Genomic DNA, 19,055 nt, shown 5'->3' on the forward strand with positions numbered 1-19,055 from the left:
TAGATTGTCTTCAAATTCCTCAAACAACCTTGAGTCTATAATCATAACTTACTCGCTCATATATCCATTTTCATATTCAGGCAACCAACAAATCACCCTGACTAACAACTCCTTCTCTACCTTATACTAAACTAACTCACAAGGACGAATTACCTCTTTACCAACTCAATCTCATGAAAAAAGATTCAGCCATACATATATTAAACCAATGAAAGAACAACAAGTTGGACAACAAGTTGCTAGTGAATTGAAATAGGCCTCATACGGCTTCACTAGACTTTGGTTTTGTATTTTGAACAAGAAAATGAGATGGATGACAAGGAAACTATGCTAGTGAATCGAAAGAGCCCCACACGGCTTCACTAGACTTTAAATTTTTTTATTTTTTTTTTCAAAAACACCATGATAACAGATTACATATTACAAGGGATAGAAAATTGACACATAATATTTAATGGTCTAAGAATATACATATTATTCTGTATAAATAAAAATTTGAGTAAAATACTTCCTCCATGGACTACCATACCGTCCACACACACTGCTAGCTACCATATTAGTTTATCACTATAAAGGGTTAAATTATCCTCAAACATTGGTTATTCAACTGAAATATTCATTTACACAAAATCGCCCTCACTCTGACTTCTAACTTTGTGACTTTATATCACCAACTTCTTGGTCCAATATCACTACCAATAGGTCATGACAACAACACTTTGTGCTACTATTTGGGTAGAAATAAATTTCCAATGTTTTGCTATACATTGTCCACATCTATAATAAGATTTTGAGAGGGACTAGATACACTTAATACCTTAAGCTAGAATGCACAATTCCATCAGGATCAATATTTACATCAGAATCAACATATATTGATACACTAACAGACTCTTATCGAGTCTTTGCATAATTTTTAAAATCTTATAGGACTCAATCGGAAAGGACCATATCATTTATATTCTAAACTTTTTACACTTGAATTAGCCCAAAAATGGGACATGTCTGAGAATATCAGAGTAAGGAAAGAATTTAGGATGAATTTACTTTCATATGGGTGACACCATAGCACGAATTAGAGCATGAAAGGGGAACATTCCGACTCTATTGCACAGACTAGAACATGAAGAAAGACAGACATTCCTAAACGCCTAGTAGCCTCCTTCTTATAAGTGTGGTATGCTACACACCCATAAATAAGATTCTACTCGACACAATTTCGTAGACACCCTGGGACCATGAACCGTGCTTTGATATCAAGTTTTTCACGACCCAAACCGGGGCCCTGGCTGTGACAGGTATTCCAAACCATCAAGGCCCAAAACACCCCTTATCTTTCTCGTAATCATGCATATGACTTATATGAAAAAATGTGGAAGATACACTATATAATGGAAACATGGTCAAGAATCATATGAAAATAATAATTGGGAATAATGTCCCACAATCTCAACCAACATCTCTATAACGTCAACAAAATCTCTACTACATGACTGAACTAAATATCTATGTGAAAACTGGGACAAGGCCCCCAGTAGACCCAAAACTAATAAAGGATAAATGAAACTACCAGATATCAGGCCTTTCGAAATATAGAAGGCTCACCAAGTGACTCTGTGAATCTGCCTGAGGCAATCTACTGATTTTATGGACCCCTAGACTGTGCCTCCAAACTTGGAAGGAAAGGAGGTCAATACAAAAGTACTGGTACGTAGAGATATCAAAACAAAACATAATATTTTTACAAAATTTAGTTGAGAGCCATTATAAAGCAGTTTCATATCAAATCATTTGAAAACACATGGGCATAATGTAATTGTTTTCAACAACAATGTAATACAACTGAGCTAGGTGGAATACCCTACATATCACATTTACAGCAACTGTCAAACCTCGATTGCCGCCGAGATTAGAGTATAAGTGAGGGGAAGACACACAAGATCATACAGTAGGGTGTCTCGACCCAATGGTAGTGTACAAGATCACAAAGAAGGGCTCCTAACCATAGTCCCAATTTGGGAATGACATAAAGTCAGGTACACAAGATCACAAAGCATGGTACCAAGTTCCCATGTCGGCAAACACGGTTTCCAGCAATGAGCCCTTACTCTCAAACGTCTTCTTGGAGCGTCCACCTATCTCATGTAAAATCAATGCATTCAAATTTCATCTGATTCAATCACATATCATATTCTGTAGGGTATCGTCATACCCGACTTGCAAGTCATCAATATCACATCATTATTTTATGCAACCATTATATTCATCATATTTTAACATAAGAGCCCTCTCCTTGAAAGTCAAAAATCATATCCACTTTGAAAATAGTTCATGTCATGCTTGTCAAGATGATTTCAAAAAATTCATATCATATGAAAATTTCAAACAATTTCATATCAAGAGAGGGCTTTCATATAATGCATGCTCTCAAGTTAACATCTTTTGAATCACAAGCATATGCATATATAATATATCAAATCACTTCGGAAATAGGCCTAAAAACTAAATCAATATCATAAAGATGCTTGAAACATGTTTATATTCATAATTTCAAAACCCCCATTTTTAAAACATGAAATTTTAAGCCCATGAGATTTTATAGATAACCCCACGTACCTCTATATGCAAATATAATAGGTGCTTCGTGAAGCCTATGTTGCGGGGATTCCAAATCTTCAATTTATTTTGAAAGCCCATGGTTGAATCTTGAGTTATTGGGGTTTTTATTTTGAAACCCTAAGGGGTGTTCTTGAGAAAAAATTTGAGAAAAAGATTATATTTTGATGAATTGGGGGCTACGAAATTTGGGTGAGGTGAAATGACTAAAATACTTCTAAGAAAACAAACAAATTCGAAACTGTCCCTCAGTTGACAAGCTGACAGGCTGAAGTAAATCGGCTATAACTCCTTACTTAGATTCTGTATTTGGATGAAATCAGTTTCATTGGAAATAATACTCAAAGATCATTCATTTGATAGGTAGCAGGTCTCCCAGTTCATTATATTCAGAAAGTTATGATCGTTTGAAGTTGACCCTGAAATGCTGAAAACTGGGCAATAGGCTATGCATTTTGCTACTGTTTTAAAATCCAAACGTAGCCTTATGCATTCCAAAAAATTCTGAAACTTATCCTAGATGTACTATGATCTTTCCCAATCGTAATGCAACTTGAAAATCTAAAAACGGATGTCGGGAAGGTTGAAAAGTTGTCTCCCGAAGATTGCCAGCTAAAATGACTCTAAGTCCTCATTACACTTAGAAAAATATTCTAGTTGTTAGACCCTCAAACATTACACTAAAAATGAAATTGACTCGAGAATTTTATGGGGCATTACGATAGGAGTGTTTACCACACGTATGTTAATAAAGAATAATTCAGTTCGAGTTTATAAACGTAGGAACGACGGTCTAAACTCTAGCCCGAAAATATGGGGTGTTACAAATTACCTTTCCCAGGCATTCCACAATGTTCCAAAATAATAAATAAAGTATAATTATTGTATAATAAATCGTGAGAAGCATTTAAACCAAACACATGCATAACCCTCAACCCATTTTTCAAAACCCACTATTAAACCATGAATAATAGCCAATTTTTATGCGATTAAGAAAAATATAAGTTTAAGAGAAAGAGATACATGCCTTAGACACACCACGATTTGTGAGAAATTGAGAATTTGGAACCCGAATGATGAACGTAAGTTGAAACCCTTATGCTTTATTGGGGTTTGGTGTTTGAGGGAAAAATAATCAATGTTTTATCCTAAAATAAGATGGAAATATGCTTATGTAATGTTTAAAGGTCATCTATAAGTGAAAGAACTCATTACCCTTTATCCCAATTAAAATAGAACAAAATAGCCAGAATTTATGTAGGTTTGTGGCATGGACCTCATTGCGGAGGCTATCCTCTGTGCCGCAGACCCTATCACAGAGCCCCTAGACTCCATGACACAGAGGCTACCACGGAGACTAGCCTCTGTGAAACAGCGCTATCATAGAGGCTTACTACCTCTGTGACCTAAAATTGCCCCGAACCCCATCTGAAAATTCTGAAACTCCTCAGTGTTACCCTTTTAACATCTCTAAATATAATTTGAGTCAAAAATTGATATTTAAAGCATGGGAATATTGAAAATAAAATACCCAAAATTTTAAGGGTGTTACACTTTTTTGTTTGGGTTGCCTAGCTATTTCGAGCTCCAGCCAGCTCTTTTTTAGATTTCAAAAAGTTTTTCTAGATTTTAATCATTAGAACCCTAATTTAGATGACTCATATTTTATTATTTGACAAGTTTTCAGAAATATCTCACATCCATATTCTATGTGTTTGTGTTTTCAATTTAAAATTCACAAGATGTCTTTTGGATATGATATTTTTGGCTCCAAAAATACTGGAATTGAAAGTTCAAGTCATATGATCACTTTAGAACCATTAATGGGAAGTTTAAATTATTTAGCTTGGGCTTCCTCTATTGAGTTGTGGTGTAGAGGTCAAGGTATCTAAGACCACTTAAAGATTAAGGCTAGTGTGGTAGATGAAAAGGCAAAACCTAGTGAGGCTGATATGAAAGACAAAGAACAATGGGAAAAGGTTCATGCTCAATTATGTAGTCTCTTATGGCAATTTATTAATTCCAAGTTGATGTCCCTGCTTTATTTATTTCAGACATGTTATTTAGTTTAGTAAAAGGGTCGTGCTTTATACACTAATGACATATCTCCTTTTTATGATGTGATATCTCGAATGACCAACTTGAAGAAACAAGAATCTAATATGTCTACTTACTTGGGGCAGGTACAAGTATTAAGGAATTTAAAATATTAATGCCCATTATTACGGATGTTGAAAAACAACAAGAGCACAGACAGATAGTATTTTTAATTTTTACACTTGCTGGACTTTTTACTTATCAGAATTTAGTACATGATCAGATTTTAGCTAGTCCTATGGTTCCTATAATTGATGATTTATTCTCTCATCTTCTTTGTTTTGTCGTGCCTTCCAGTCTCAAAGTAATTTTGTCACCCATCATTGTCTCCTTTATTCTCGCATCTCAAACTATAAAAAACAAATATATCAGTCTATGGACAGTTACAAAGAAGGAGTTCATGGTCCACCACCCAGTTATGCTCCTATTACTGTAAAAGAACATAATGAGTTCCTTCAGAATCGAGCAAATAAGAAGAATTTTCCATAGCCTAATAAACCATCCAATAATGCTCATATTGCTTAGAAAAAGTATGATGAGTTCCTTCAGTATCGAGAAAGTAAGTAGACATCTCTATAAGTATCTACGGTTGCTCAGCTAACGCTTTTGTTGGCGGTACTTCTTTTGCTTGTGTTTCACAGTCTATTATTCTTGGATCATGGATTGTGGACTCAGGTTCTTTTGATCATATGTCTCATAACAAATCACTTATGTTAAATATTGTTTATTCATAATCTCTTCCTCCTATTACTTTATTCAATCAGATTCGAACGAAACCAAAAGGAGTTGGAAAATCCAAACCCCTATTTTCTGTCACTCTAGACTATTTTTTATATCCTTAGTTGTCATTCTAATCAGCCATTTATTAGTCATTTGAAATGTGCCATTCATTATAGTATAACTTTTTTTATGATTCTTGTCTAATGTAGGACCACAGTATAGTATAGATGATTGGCACAGGAAATGAATCACAATGCCTTTATCATCTTACCTCTTCAACTTTCTTAACAACATATTATATTATAGACCTGCCAAACCTAATTCACAAATATTTGGGACATCCGAGTCTATCCAAGCTATAGAAGATGATGCCTAGATTGTCTAGTTTGTCTAGTTTAGATTATGAGTTATGTCAACTTTGGAAACTCTCTTGTGCTACTTGTTCACATATTTTTAAGAGTCGCTTAGAGTCTATTTTCTCATTAGTTCATTCTGATGTTTGGGGTCCTAGTAGATCCATTTCACCCTTAGGTTTTTATTCTTTTGTTAGTTTCATTAATGATTTTTCAAGATGTACTTGGATTTTCTTAATGAAAGATCATTCTGAGTTATTCTCTATATTTAAAAGTTTTTGTACTAAAATACAAAATCAATTTGGTATTTCTATTCATACTTTTCAGAGTTATAATGCCTTAGAATACTTATCTTCTCAGTTTCGGGAGTTCATGACTCACCAAGGAATTATTCACCAGACATCTTGTTTGTACACCCCTCGGCAGAACAGTATAGTAGAAAGGAAGAATAAGCATCTTCTTAAGATAGCGCACACTCATCTCATTGAATTCCATGTTTCTTTGTATTTTTGGGGCGATGTAGTCCTCATATCTTGCTATCTAATTAATAGAATTCCATCATCTTCTATTCATAATCAAGTTCCCCATTCCATACTATTTTCACAGTCATATCTCTACTCTATCTCTCTCATATCTTTGGGAGCACATTCTTTTTTCATAACTTAGCCCTAGGAAAAGATAAATTATCCCTCGTACTCTCAAATGTGTCTTTCTTGGTTACTCTCTAGTTTAAAATGGGTATCATTGCTATCTATCGAATCTTTGGTGCTATCTTATATCAGCTAATGTCATAATTTTTGAATCTCAACCTTACTATATATCTTCTGATCATCCTAATATCTCTGAGGTCTTACCCGTATCTCTGATCTTACCTATACCAACCTTTGAGGAATCAATAGTTACTTCTACATCTCCAATTATAGTGCTGCCACTTCTGACTTGTCATTGCCGTCTGCGTCCAACATTAGTCCCATATGATTTATGTCATGTGTTGGACGCTGCTCCTACTATAAACTTATCTCTTTCTAGCCAATCAGTTGCACTTTAAAAAGGTATATGTTCTACTTGTAATACTCACCCACGTTATAATTTCCTAATAATCATCTATAATTACCCCTTTATGCTTTTGTATCATCTTTGTTCTTAATTTCTATCCTTGAAACTATAGATGAAGAATTTTCTCATTTAGGATGGAAGCAGGCTATATAGATAAGATGTCATCACTACATATAAGTGGTACTTAGAAGCCTGTTTCTCTTCCTGCATGTAAATCTATTGTTGGTTATCGTTGGGTTTATGTAATCAAAGTTGGTCCAGATGGTCAAGTTGATCGACTTAAGTCTCACCTTGTTGTCAAAGGATATACATAAATATTTAGGCTTGATTGTAGTGACTCTTTCTCTTTCTTAGATAAAATAACATTAGTCCATCTTTTTATATCGATTGTTGCCGTTTGTCATTGAACTCTTTATTAGTTGGACATTAAGAATGTTTTCTTCATGGTGATCTTGAGAAAAATTTTAATATGGAGCAACAACTAAGTTTTGTTGCTCAGAGGAGTCTAGTAGCATTATATGTCGATTGTACAGGTCTCTCTATTGTCGGAAACATTCCCCACCAGCCTGGTTTAAAAAGTTTAGTGCAGTAATTCAGGAGTTTGACATGTTTTGTAATCAAGCTAATCGCTTAGCATTTTATGTGTATTCTAAACCAAATCTATGTATTTATTTGGTGCTTTATGTTGATGAGAATATTATTGTAACACCCCACATTTTGGGCTAGAACAAAAACTATCATTTCTATGCATAGATGATCCAAAAGCCATAAATCCTATGCAAATTTTCCATGTTAATCAATTATGTAGTGTGGGAAATTGAATGATCTTTCTGTCGATATAACATTTGCCCAAATCCGATACCCGGGCAAGATGTTAAGGCTAATTTAAGTCCTAGCCGTAAAACACCGTCATTTTAGAGTTTGGCGTGTCGCGGAGATGGTCTATTTAACAATTTTCAAATTCCAGTAGCCTAGCGCAATTATGGCACATCGCACTGAATTTCCAGGTCCCAACCAGTGGGACAATAGGATGGCTCTGCATCACGGTGGCCCATAAAATCGAGCTCCCAATTATATTTTATGCCGTCTCATTAAGGGTATATTGGGTAATTTCCACCCCTCCTTGTCAGCTTAAACACGGGATTTTTCTCCCAAGTGACCTCATTATTCATATTTTCTTCAAAAAATTCATAAGAACACTCTCTAGGGTTTCAAACTAAAAACCCACATAACTCAAGATTCAATCGCGGGTTTTCAAAACTGATTGAAGATTTAGAATTCCCAAACCGTAGGCTTCAAGAATCATCCATCAAATTTCTAAATTGAGGTACATGAGGTTTATCCTAAAACTACATGGGCTTGTTGAAAACACCCAATTATGATTGAAAAGTCATCAAGCATGAATTTGTTAAAGAGGTTTTGAGATCCATGATTTTAGTATGCCTTATACATGTTTAATGACATTGTTATTTTGGCCTTTAGGCCTTATCCCCTTAAATTGATTTACACATATAAGGTTATGTATGAAACTTGAAATTAAAAATTTGTTTGAGAGCACAAATAATGAAAAATCCCTCTCTTGTGATAACCTTATGTTCATGATCTTATGGTGATTGATTGAAATGCATGATTTATGGCTTGAAAATAGTTTACTCAAATATCATAGTATTTTGAGCATGATTTAGAGGTTTAAGAGAGGGTGTTTCTTGATCTAAATATATTTTGTTAAAAGAAAAAGATTGCATAAGTTTAAGAGCTTTGACATTACCACCTTGCATCATTTAAAGTTTGACAAAGAGAGTTACATACATGTGTTTACATGAGTTTTAATGAAAGAGTTCTTCAAAATAATTTATTGATATGGTGGTCCCAAAATTATGTTTTGAAAACAGAGATGGAAATATGCTAAAAATAGCTCAGAGATGTGACTTGCAAGTTAATGGTATGACGATACCATATAAATGTATGCCATAATAGAATTAGAGTTTTCAGAGTATATTTTCAGAGAATTCATGTCTTAAAGAGTTAAAAATGGGCATAAAGAGAGCTAGGTAGTTGCCTGAAGAGGGCTAGAGTTCAAGTAACTCTTAGCCTAAAACTGTTATTTGCCGATCCGAGTATATTATTTTTATGCTGGAGACGGTCGTGTGGCGTAGTAGAGTCAGAGACTCCAACCATTGTAGCACACTTAGGTTGGAGGCTTCCCCATCGAGTCAATAGCAGATTTCATATAGCCCGTGGAATTTTAGAGTTGTAGGGTATACTACCTAGCTCAGAAGTAAAAGAAAGAGTGTCACAGAGTTCAGATGACTTTACAGAGTCTTTTAAAAATGCCCATGAGATTCTTACTATATGATATATTTATGAATTATTTTAAATTTCTCTCATATATGTTGAATATAAATTATTATTTTAGATTTGCTCTACATACCAGTACAACTGTATTGACCTCCTACCTCCCAGGTTGAGAGGCTCAGTCCAATGGTTCGACTAATCAGTAGAGGATTCCAAAGAGAAGTGATCTATACAGTGGTTAGCCTTTTTTGTTCCAGAAGGCCTGTTATTTCAGATTATGTTATTCTGTTGTTTTGGTCTACTGTAGGTTTTGTCCTAGTTTTTAGAATAGTTTTGAGATATAGTAAAGATTTCACAGACTGTCAGATCTTATTTAGATATTTTGAATTATAGATTTCATTCTTATGTCTTAAATCTCAGAGCTAATGACCATGTTTCCATATCAGATTGTATTTTTTCATCTCCTCTTAGTATGTAAATGTTATGCATGACTACCAAATAAAGTAGGATATTTGAGCCTTTATGGTTTGGGATGTCTGTCACGGCCAATCCCTAGTTTGGGTCATGACAAACTTGGTATCAGAGCACGGTTCATGGTCCCAAAAAGTCTGCAAAATCGCGTTGGGTAGAGTCTTATTTATGGGTGTGTAGCACGCCACACATATAATCAGGAGCCTACAAGGCATTTAGGAATGTTTTTCTTTCTTCATGTTCTAGTTCTTGCTATGGAGTTAGAATATTCCTCTTTCATACTCTAATTCATGTTATGGTGTCGTCCATACGGAATTAAAGCCATCCTAATTCTTTCCTTACTTTGATGTGCTTGGATATGTCTTATTGTTGAAGTGATTCAGGTGTAGAAGTCTAGAATTTAAATGATATAGTCCTTTCTAATTGAGCCTTATAAGATTTTGAAATTTGGCAAGGATTTGTAAATAGTCTGTTTGTGCCTGAGAGTGTATTGATTCTAGTGTGAATTTTGATTCTGATGAAACCGTGCTTTTGAGCCTGTGGTATTAAGTGTATTTAGTTCCTTTCAAAAATTTTATGTTGCAGATGCATGCTTAAGAAAGAATGAGGGTAGCAGAATATTGAAACTGTATTTTCACCCGAGTAGTAGTATAATTTAAAGTATCGGTGTCATGACCTATTGGTAGTGAGACTAGACCAAGAAGTTGGTGATACGAAGTCACAAGGTTAGAAATCAGAGTAAGGATGACTTTTGTGTAGATAAATATGTTTAGTTGAATAACTGATGTTTGAGGATGATTTACCCCTTAATAGTGATAGACTAATGTGGTAGCTAGTAGCATGTGTGGATTATATGGTAGTCTATAGGGGGAGTGTTTGACTCAGATTTTTATTCATACAGAGTAAGATATGTATTCTTAGATCATTGATTATTATGTGTCAAGTTTCTATCTCTTGTAACCTTGTTATCATTGTGTTATTGAAAATCAAAGTCTAGTAGAGCCGTGTGGGGTCTATTTCAATTCACTAGCAACTTGTTATCCATTTTGTTGATTCTTGTGTTGGTTGGAACTGGGGGTTTAAAGGCGTAATGGCAAGAAAAGTGGTAAGGGCAATTTATTGAATGCATGTATAGCCGAACCTTATTGCATGATATTGAGTTGGTATTAAAGTGATACGTCCTTGTGTGTTAGTTTAGTAAAAGGTAGAGAAGGAGTTATTAGCTAAGGTAAGTTGTTGTTTGCTCAAAGTATGAAAATTGCTAGGTTATCCAGTGCGTTATAATTATAGACACAAAGTTGTAGAATTTAAAGGTAGTCTAAATGTACGTTTGGGTAAGTAAGTGTGATGTGAGAAAGTTGTATAAGTAGATAAGGTTGTATGGGGTTATAATATAAGATTTAGGTTGACCATGTCTATTATGTGACTCTACCCTCCCCCCCCCCCGACCTTCTTTTCTTTGGTAGTTGTAAACTAGTACTACTTGTGAGAAGGTATGTAGTAGAATTTGAGGCATAACAGTGATGTCATGGAGGTGTTTTGGTTGTGGGTTGTATCTAAATAAAATGAGATATTTGGATAGAATATCCCAATTTGATGGACTAGTATATTATGTTGCATTCTTCATTGGTGGTAGATGATTGATGCTAGACTATAGGCTTGATGTGTTGAAATAGTGCGTGTTAATGAATTATAATAAGGAAAACCGTAAGGACATGATCGATTATTGTGGCTACGGAGTTCTAGTGTACTATTGTTTCTTAATGTTTTATTTCATAATTTCCAAGTAAGAATTGTGTGTAAGGTTGGGTTGTAAATAATGTTTAACCCTAGACATTAAGTTGAACAGTTGATGGCCATGAAGGTGGATGTGATTATTTCTTGGTTAATGATACTAGTTTTATAGAAGCAATCTAATAGGCTTGAACAGTGCATGCAAGAACTTGAGTTTATTTAATTTGAAATAAAGTATGATGTTGTATGTATGAAGTAGAAGTATGCCAAGGTGATATGAGGTTGCGGTATTTTTCTAAGGCTATTACATATTATGTATGGCTAGTGGTACCATTGAGTTGCTAGGTGGAGAAAGACTAGTTAGATGGTATATAGTATTCTAAATAGCCAAGTTAAGGAGTTTTGATAGATAATGTTAAGCCTTTTGACATAATCTTAATTCTTATAGTAGAGAGATATAATTTTGGAGTCGTAATGGTGGTAGACTATGACAGAGTGGTATGGTCCGACAAAGGTTTGGAGATATCCATGTTTAGTGGTAGAAAAATCTGAGTTGGTGAAAGTTTAAGATGTTATATGATAACTTTTGGGGCTATAGAAACCTAAGGGTTGAATCTTAGAAGGAGGTACTAGCATTGGTTGTTATACATAAAGATACCATCTTATAAGGTAAGTTCAGTTTTATGTGTATTGTTATATCCTCGACTCTAGAGTAAAGTGATTTCAGTTTATAACAGAGTGTATATGGTGGTCCACAGACTTAGAGTAATGGCTTAAATCTAAGGGGGAGATGATAGAACGAGTAACTAAGTCAAGTTTTCAGATGCTAATAGATGTACTAGTAAGTTGTTGAATTGGCCATGAGAAAGAATGATGTTCGATCTATTTTTATTTCAGCGGTTTACCTCAGTTATTCCGACACATACTCATGCTTTATGTTTCAGCTTCATAATCATAGCTCGTGTTCATGCATATGATAAGGAATCATGTACTCTCCTAGTTCCTAGTATGATGAGTTCCCAGTTTGTTTAGCAGTCAGAATCACTTTCCGTAAGTTATGAATTCCAAAATTCAGATCATGCAGTTCATGACTCTTGTGCACATATGATACTCTTAATGATCAGTGAAAATTTAGATTTATATCAGGTAAGTCCTCAGATTAGATCTCATTAATGAGTCCATGCCGTGAGTGCTCTATTCCTCATGCCTCAGTTGGGTATCAAGTTATGCTTAGTACTCCCCTTATGTTCCAGATCCCGATTTTCGAATTTGCAGTGATATTTTCCCTTAGGTCAAGATACTGATAATGAACAGTTGTTTAGATGGGAAAGAGTAAACATTTCTTGTTGATGAAAGATGGTTGTATGCTTATTTGAGTTAAGGCGGTAATTGTGGAGTAAGATTGAGGCCGAGTCTTTGATACATGTCAAGGTTAGTTGAAGTTTTATGCATTATATTTAGGAAAAATTGTTGTGCGCTTGTTTTATGTAAATCTACAAGTTGAAATAATTTTGAGGTGAAGTTTTGTGTATGGCTTGGTTAGTTGAGGATATTTTATGTGTATCATCTGAATAGTGCAGGAAAGTTATTATGGATAGAAGTATTAGAGAATATGAGAAATATTCTTTATGAGTGGTTGTTTAGAATTGCATATGTGGGTAAGAAGATAGGCTTGAATGTCATGTTTGTATGCATATGGATGGATGCCTTGAGTATTTGTGAATGTCTAATATGAAGTTGAAGGTGATTGCTAGTGTGGCAATAAGAATTATGCAGGAGATTAGGAATTGTGAAATGCAGGGTGTGCTAAATTCATGATTTAGACTAGTACTATAGTATTATGTGGTTCGTCTTGTGATTTTGAGTTAGGCTTGAAGATGATGATGGAATTTAGTTCAGTTTAGACATTAGTAGATGGAAATATCAGCGGCCATGTGAGAAAAATAAGTGGAATCAATAAGCATAATGTTTAAGGGGAAAGTATAGTTGAGAGAGTATTTTAGAAGTATGGCTAATCTTGAAAGTAAGAAGTTACAATGCCTAAGGTTTGGTAATTCTATCCTAGTGTACAAGTTAAATGTTTATATTCCATGCTAAAGAGTAGTGTCATTGTTGTGATTCCTTAGTTGGATGTCTTGTGTAACTCATGTCAGAGATTCTTTGCTCCCTAATGCTACTAGAACTTCTTTAGAAAGAGTGTTGAAGAGATACTCCAGTTAAGTATAAGTGTCTAGTATAATTTAGTTTAACAGTCAGGCAGACAAGTTACTGTGGTTTTCCACCTTTTTACCCAGTCCTACTATCTAAAGTCCAATGCGTATGACCATCCCAAAGGATAATCTATTCCATCCGTTTAAGTTGCGGACTCAGTCCAGTCCAAGCATCATGTTTCAGATTCAGTTATTTAGTCATGACTCAGTTCATAAGAGTTCAGCACATAATCTCAAATTTTTCCAGCTATTTTAGCTGAGATAGTGTAATACCTTTGTACAATCTAAATCTTGTTGCCTCATGAATCGCACTTGCCTAAGTTATCTCTTCCAAATCCAATGTGTGTGATTTGAGCATAAACTTTTTAGGGAAAATCCTAAACTCTCAACATGAATCAGCTCCTTAAAACAAGTAAGGGCAAGTCAGCTCAGAATTCAGTTTCATGATAGAAGTTTAAATGTTCCAGATTAGTTATATCCTTTCTTAGAAGACACACCAGGTTTGCGTTATTCCATACCTTTAAGCTTCAACGTTTCTACCCATAATTCGGAGATGAATGATCCTAAGGGGGAGATAATGTAACACCCCGCATTTTGGGCTACAATAAAAACCATTATTTCTATGCATAGATGATACAAAAGACATAAATATTATGAAAATTTTCCATGTTAATCAATTATGTAGAGTGGTAAATTGAATGAGCTTTCCGTCGATATAAGATTCGCCCAAATCCAATACCCGAGCAAGACGTTATGGCTAATTTAAGTCCTAGTCGTAAAACACCATCATTTTAGTTCTTGGCGTGTCACGGAGGTGGTTTATTTAACAATTTTCAAATTCTAATAGCCTAGCGCGATTATGTCATGTCGAGTTGAAGTTCCAGGTCCTAACTAGTGGGACAACGCGATGGCTCCGCATTACGATGGCCCATAAAATCGGGCTCCCAGTTATATTTTATTCAATCTCATTAAGGGTATATTGGGTAATTTCCACACACACACCCTTGTCAAGTTAAACATGGGATTTTTCTCCCAAGTGATCTCATTATTCATATTTTCTTTAAAAAATTCATAAGAACACTCTCTAGGGTTTCAAACTAAAAACCCACATAACACAAGATTCAATTGCGGGTTTTCAAAACTGATTGAAGATTTAGAATTCCCAAACCGTAGGCTTCAAGAATCATCCATCAAATTTCTAAATTGAGGTACATGGGGTTTATCCTAAAACTACATGGGCTTGTTGAAAACACCCAATTATGATTTAAAAATCATCAAGCATGAATTTGTTAAAGAGGTTTTGAGATCCATGATTTTATTATGCCTTGCATGTTTAATGACATTATTGTTTTGGCCTTTAGGCCTTATCCCCTTAAATTGATTTACACATATAAGTATATGTATGAAACTTGAAATTGAAGATTTGTTTGAGTGCACAAATAATGAAAAATCCCTCTCTTGTGATAACCTTATGTTTATGATCTTATGGTGATTGATTGAAATGCATGATTTATGGCTTGAAAATAGTTTACTAAAATACCATAGTATTTTGAACATGATTTCGAGATTTAAGAGAGGGTGTTTCTTGATCTAAATATATTTTGTTCAAAGAGAAATATTTGCATGAGATTAGGATCTTTGACATGAAGACCTTGCATCATTTAAAGTTTGACAAAGAGAGTTGCATACATGTGTTTACATGAGTTTTAGAGAAAGAGTTCTTTCAAATGATTTATTAATATGGTGGTCCTGAATTTATGTTTTGAAAACAGAGATGGGAATATACTAAAAATGGCTCAGAGATGTGACTTGCAAGTCAATGGTATGACGATACCATATAAATGTATGCCATAACAGAATTAGAGTTCTTAGAGTATGTTTTCAGAGAATGCATTTCTTAAAGAGTTAAAAATGGGCATAAAGAGAGCTAGGTGGTTGCCTGAAGAGGGCTAGAGTTCAAGTAACTCTTATCCTAAAACTATGATTTGTCGATCCGGGTATATTATTATTATTATGGCAACCGTTGTGTGGCGTAGTAGAGTCAGAGACTCTAACCCTTGTGAAACACTTGGGTTGGAGGCTTCCCCTCCGATTCAATGACGGATACCATATAGCCCATGGAATTTCAGAGTTGTAGGGTGTACCACCTAGCGCAGAAGTAAAACAAAGAGTGTCACAGAATTCAGATGATTTTACAGAGTCTTTAAAAAATGCCCATGAGATTTCTTACTATATTATATGTTTATGAATTGTTTTAAATCGCTCTCATATATGTTGAATATAAATTATTATTTTAGATTTGCTCTGTGTACTGGTACATCTATATTGAACCCCTACCTCCTAGGTTTAGAGGCTCAGTCTAAGGGCCTGACTAATCAGTAGAGGATTCCAGAGAGAAGTAATCCGTCTAGTAGTGAGCCTTCTTTGTTCCAGGAGGCCTGTTATTTCAAATTATGTTATTCCGTTGTTTTGGTCTACTATGGGCCTTGTCCCAATTTTCAGAACAGTTTTGAGATGTAGTAGAGATTTCGCAGATTGAGTCAGTTTTTATTCAGATGTTTTGAATTGGAGCTTTCGTTCATATGTCTTAAATCTCAGAGTTAATGACTATGTTTCTGTAGCAGATTGTATTTCTGTATCTTCTCTTATTATATGAATGTTGTGCATGACTACCAGATAGAATAGGACGTTTGAGCCTTCATGGTTCGGGATGTCCGTCATGGCCAGGCCCTAGTTCGGGTCGTGACAGTTATCACCAACAATGATCAAGATAGCATCACTAATTTAAAGCAACATTTCCTTCAATATTTCCAGACTAAAGACCTCGACAGACTAAAATATTTTCTAGGTATTGAGGTTGCTCAGTCCAAATCAGGTATTGTTATTTCTTAATGCAAGTATGCCTTAGACATTCTTAAGGAGATAAGAATGATGGGATGTAGACCCATTGACATTCTTATGGATCCAAATGCTAAACTTCTGCTAGGATAGTGGAGCTATTCAGTGATTGTGAAAGGTATAGGCAGTTAATTGGAAAGTTGAATTATCTCACAATGACTAACCCTGGCATATCTTGAGTGCTGTAAGTTAGTTTATGACTTCCCCCTGTAATAGTCATTGGGATGTAGTTGTTTGTATTTTACGATTTATAAAGTCAGCTCCAGGTAAAGAACTACTCTTCGAGGATTGAGACTAAGAGAATATCATTGGATATGGATATATTGATTGTGCATGATCACCCTCTAATAGACATTCTACATTTAGATATTGTGTTTTAGTAGGAGGTAATTTGGTGTCCTTGAAGAGTAAGAAATAGAGTATGGTTTCCCGATCTAGTGCAAAAGCAAAATATCGAGCAAGGGTTGTAACAACTTGGGAGCTAGTTTGGATCAAATAGTTGCTAAGAGAACTTAAATTTGGATAAACCAATTAGATGTTACTTGTGTGTGATAATCAAGAAGCCCTTCATATCGCATCAAATCTAGTGTTTAATTAGAGGACTAAGCATATAGAGATTGACTGTAACTTCATCAGAGAAAATATACTCTCCAGAGATATTATTACAAAACTTGTGAAGTCAAGTGATCACCTAGCAGATATCTTTACCAAGTTCCACACCAATCCTCGTATTAATTCTATTTATAACAAGCTAGCTACATATGACTTGTATGCACCAGTATGAGGGGCAGTGTTAGAATATGAGTAGGAATAGGAATAGTAAGTAAAATCCAACATAGAAAAGGATTGTACTATAGTGACTATAAATAAAATATCAATGTAATTATATAGATACACAATTTTTATAATGTTTTTTCTCCATAATTTCTCATAGGTATAAAGATTTATTATGATTTTATAGTATCATGTCTAAGGAATATTGATTGTTTGTCAATTCTTCTATGAATCAGACTGATCTGTGGCAGCCTTATCGCTAAAATATTCTCTCTTTTTTATTCAATGTGATTTACCCGGATAACTTGTTATGGTTGTATGATATTTCCGTCATATTTAACAGCTTCAAGCTCGTTAAAGTGTTGGATTTGGAATCTTTAACCTTTGGTGGTACTTTTCCTAGTGAATTGCAATTTCTAATTCATTTAAAGTACTTTGTTGCTCAAACTTGTGGAATTTTAATACCTTCTTCTATAGCTAAACATTGGAATCTTGAAACATTTGTCGTAAGAGGATTCAGAGGCGAGGTGATATTACCTAGTTCAATTCTACGAATGGTTAAGCTGAGTAATATACATGTAAACCATTGTGCTTCATTTAGTTTGAATGAGAACATGGGTGAATCACTTTCTAACTCTCAATTAGATAATATGGAAACCTTTTCCACTCCACATCTCTCTTATGGCGAATATAAAGAGATGATATTGAGACAGATGCCAAAATTGAGAAAGCTGAGTTGCATATGTTCAGTGACATTTGGTTATTTAGAAAAAGTGAAGGGAAGTTATATTTGATTTTCCATATTAGAGTTTCTAAGTCATCTTGAATCCCTTAAGTTTGTCTCCAACTATCCAACCAAATTTCTGCGTCTTCAGTTTTTCTTCTAGACTAAGGGAATTGACTGTGTCAAAGTTTCTTCTACCATGGAGTGAAATCTCTCCTATTGAAGAACTTACTAACTTGGAGATTCTTAAGTTACTACTCAGAGCCTTTGAAGAGGATGAATGGAAATTGAAAGATTCATAGTTACCTGAACTCAAATACTTAGAATTGGTTGACCTCAGCACTGTACATTGGTCTGTCTCTAAGGATTCTTTTCCTATGCTTGAATGTTTGGTTTTAACCAAATGTAAGAGAATTAATAAGATCCCTTCACATTTTGATGACAGTGTATCTAAAAAGAGCATTAAAGTAAACTGGTGCAGCTAGAATGTTGCTAATTCATCTTATGAAGTTCAAACAACACAATGTGAAAACATGGCAAATAATGCATTCAATGATATAATACAGCCTCAAGATTGGGCAAGAAATTCATCTCCTTGACTCTTTATCTGGTATGTTCTTTCCATGTTCATCTGAGTACATTATTCATTTTTTACACCACATCATATTTATTATTACTTATTCCATTTACATGCTCATAGTGAAAAGAAGAGGGACAAAAAAGAAGGTTGTGTTATATTCTTAAATTTGAGTTCCCTTTCTGGCTTAAAATTTAGAGAAGAGTAGGAATGGCAATGGGGTGGGGCAGGGTGGGTGTGGGGCAGGTTTACGTGTGAGTGGGGTGGGGCAAGTTGTAATAAATGCACTTGCGATGCGGGACAAACTTAAAAAAAAAAAATTATGGTGTGGTGCAGGTCAGGTCGGGTTAGGGTATTAAAAATTAAAAATTAGCACATTGGACAATAAATCCGACTCTTTCCTCTTAATTCTCATCTCTAAAATTAGTATTTAAGGCACAATCGTCTTACTCTCACTGTCTCAGATTATAATTTCAAAGATGGAATTCGATACAACGCTCAACGGTGATTTCTTCTTGTTTTCTCTGTTC

This window comes from Capsicum annuum, chromosome 11 (assembly GCF_002878395.1).
Source record: "Capsicum annuum cultivar UCD-10X-F1 chromosome 11, UCD10Xv1.1, whole genome shotgun sequence".
NCBI lineage: Eukaryota > Viridiplantae > Streptophyta > Magnoliopsida > Solanales > Solanaceae > Capsicum > Capsicum annuum.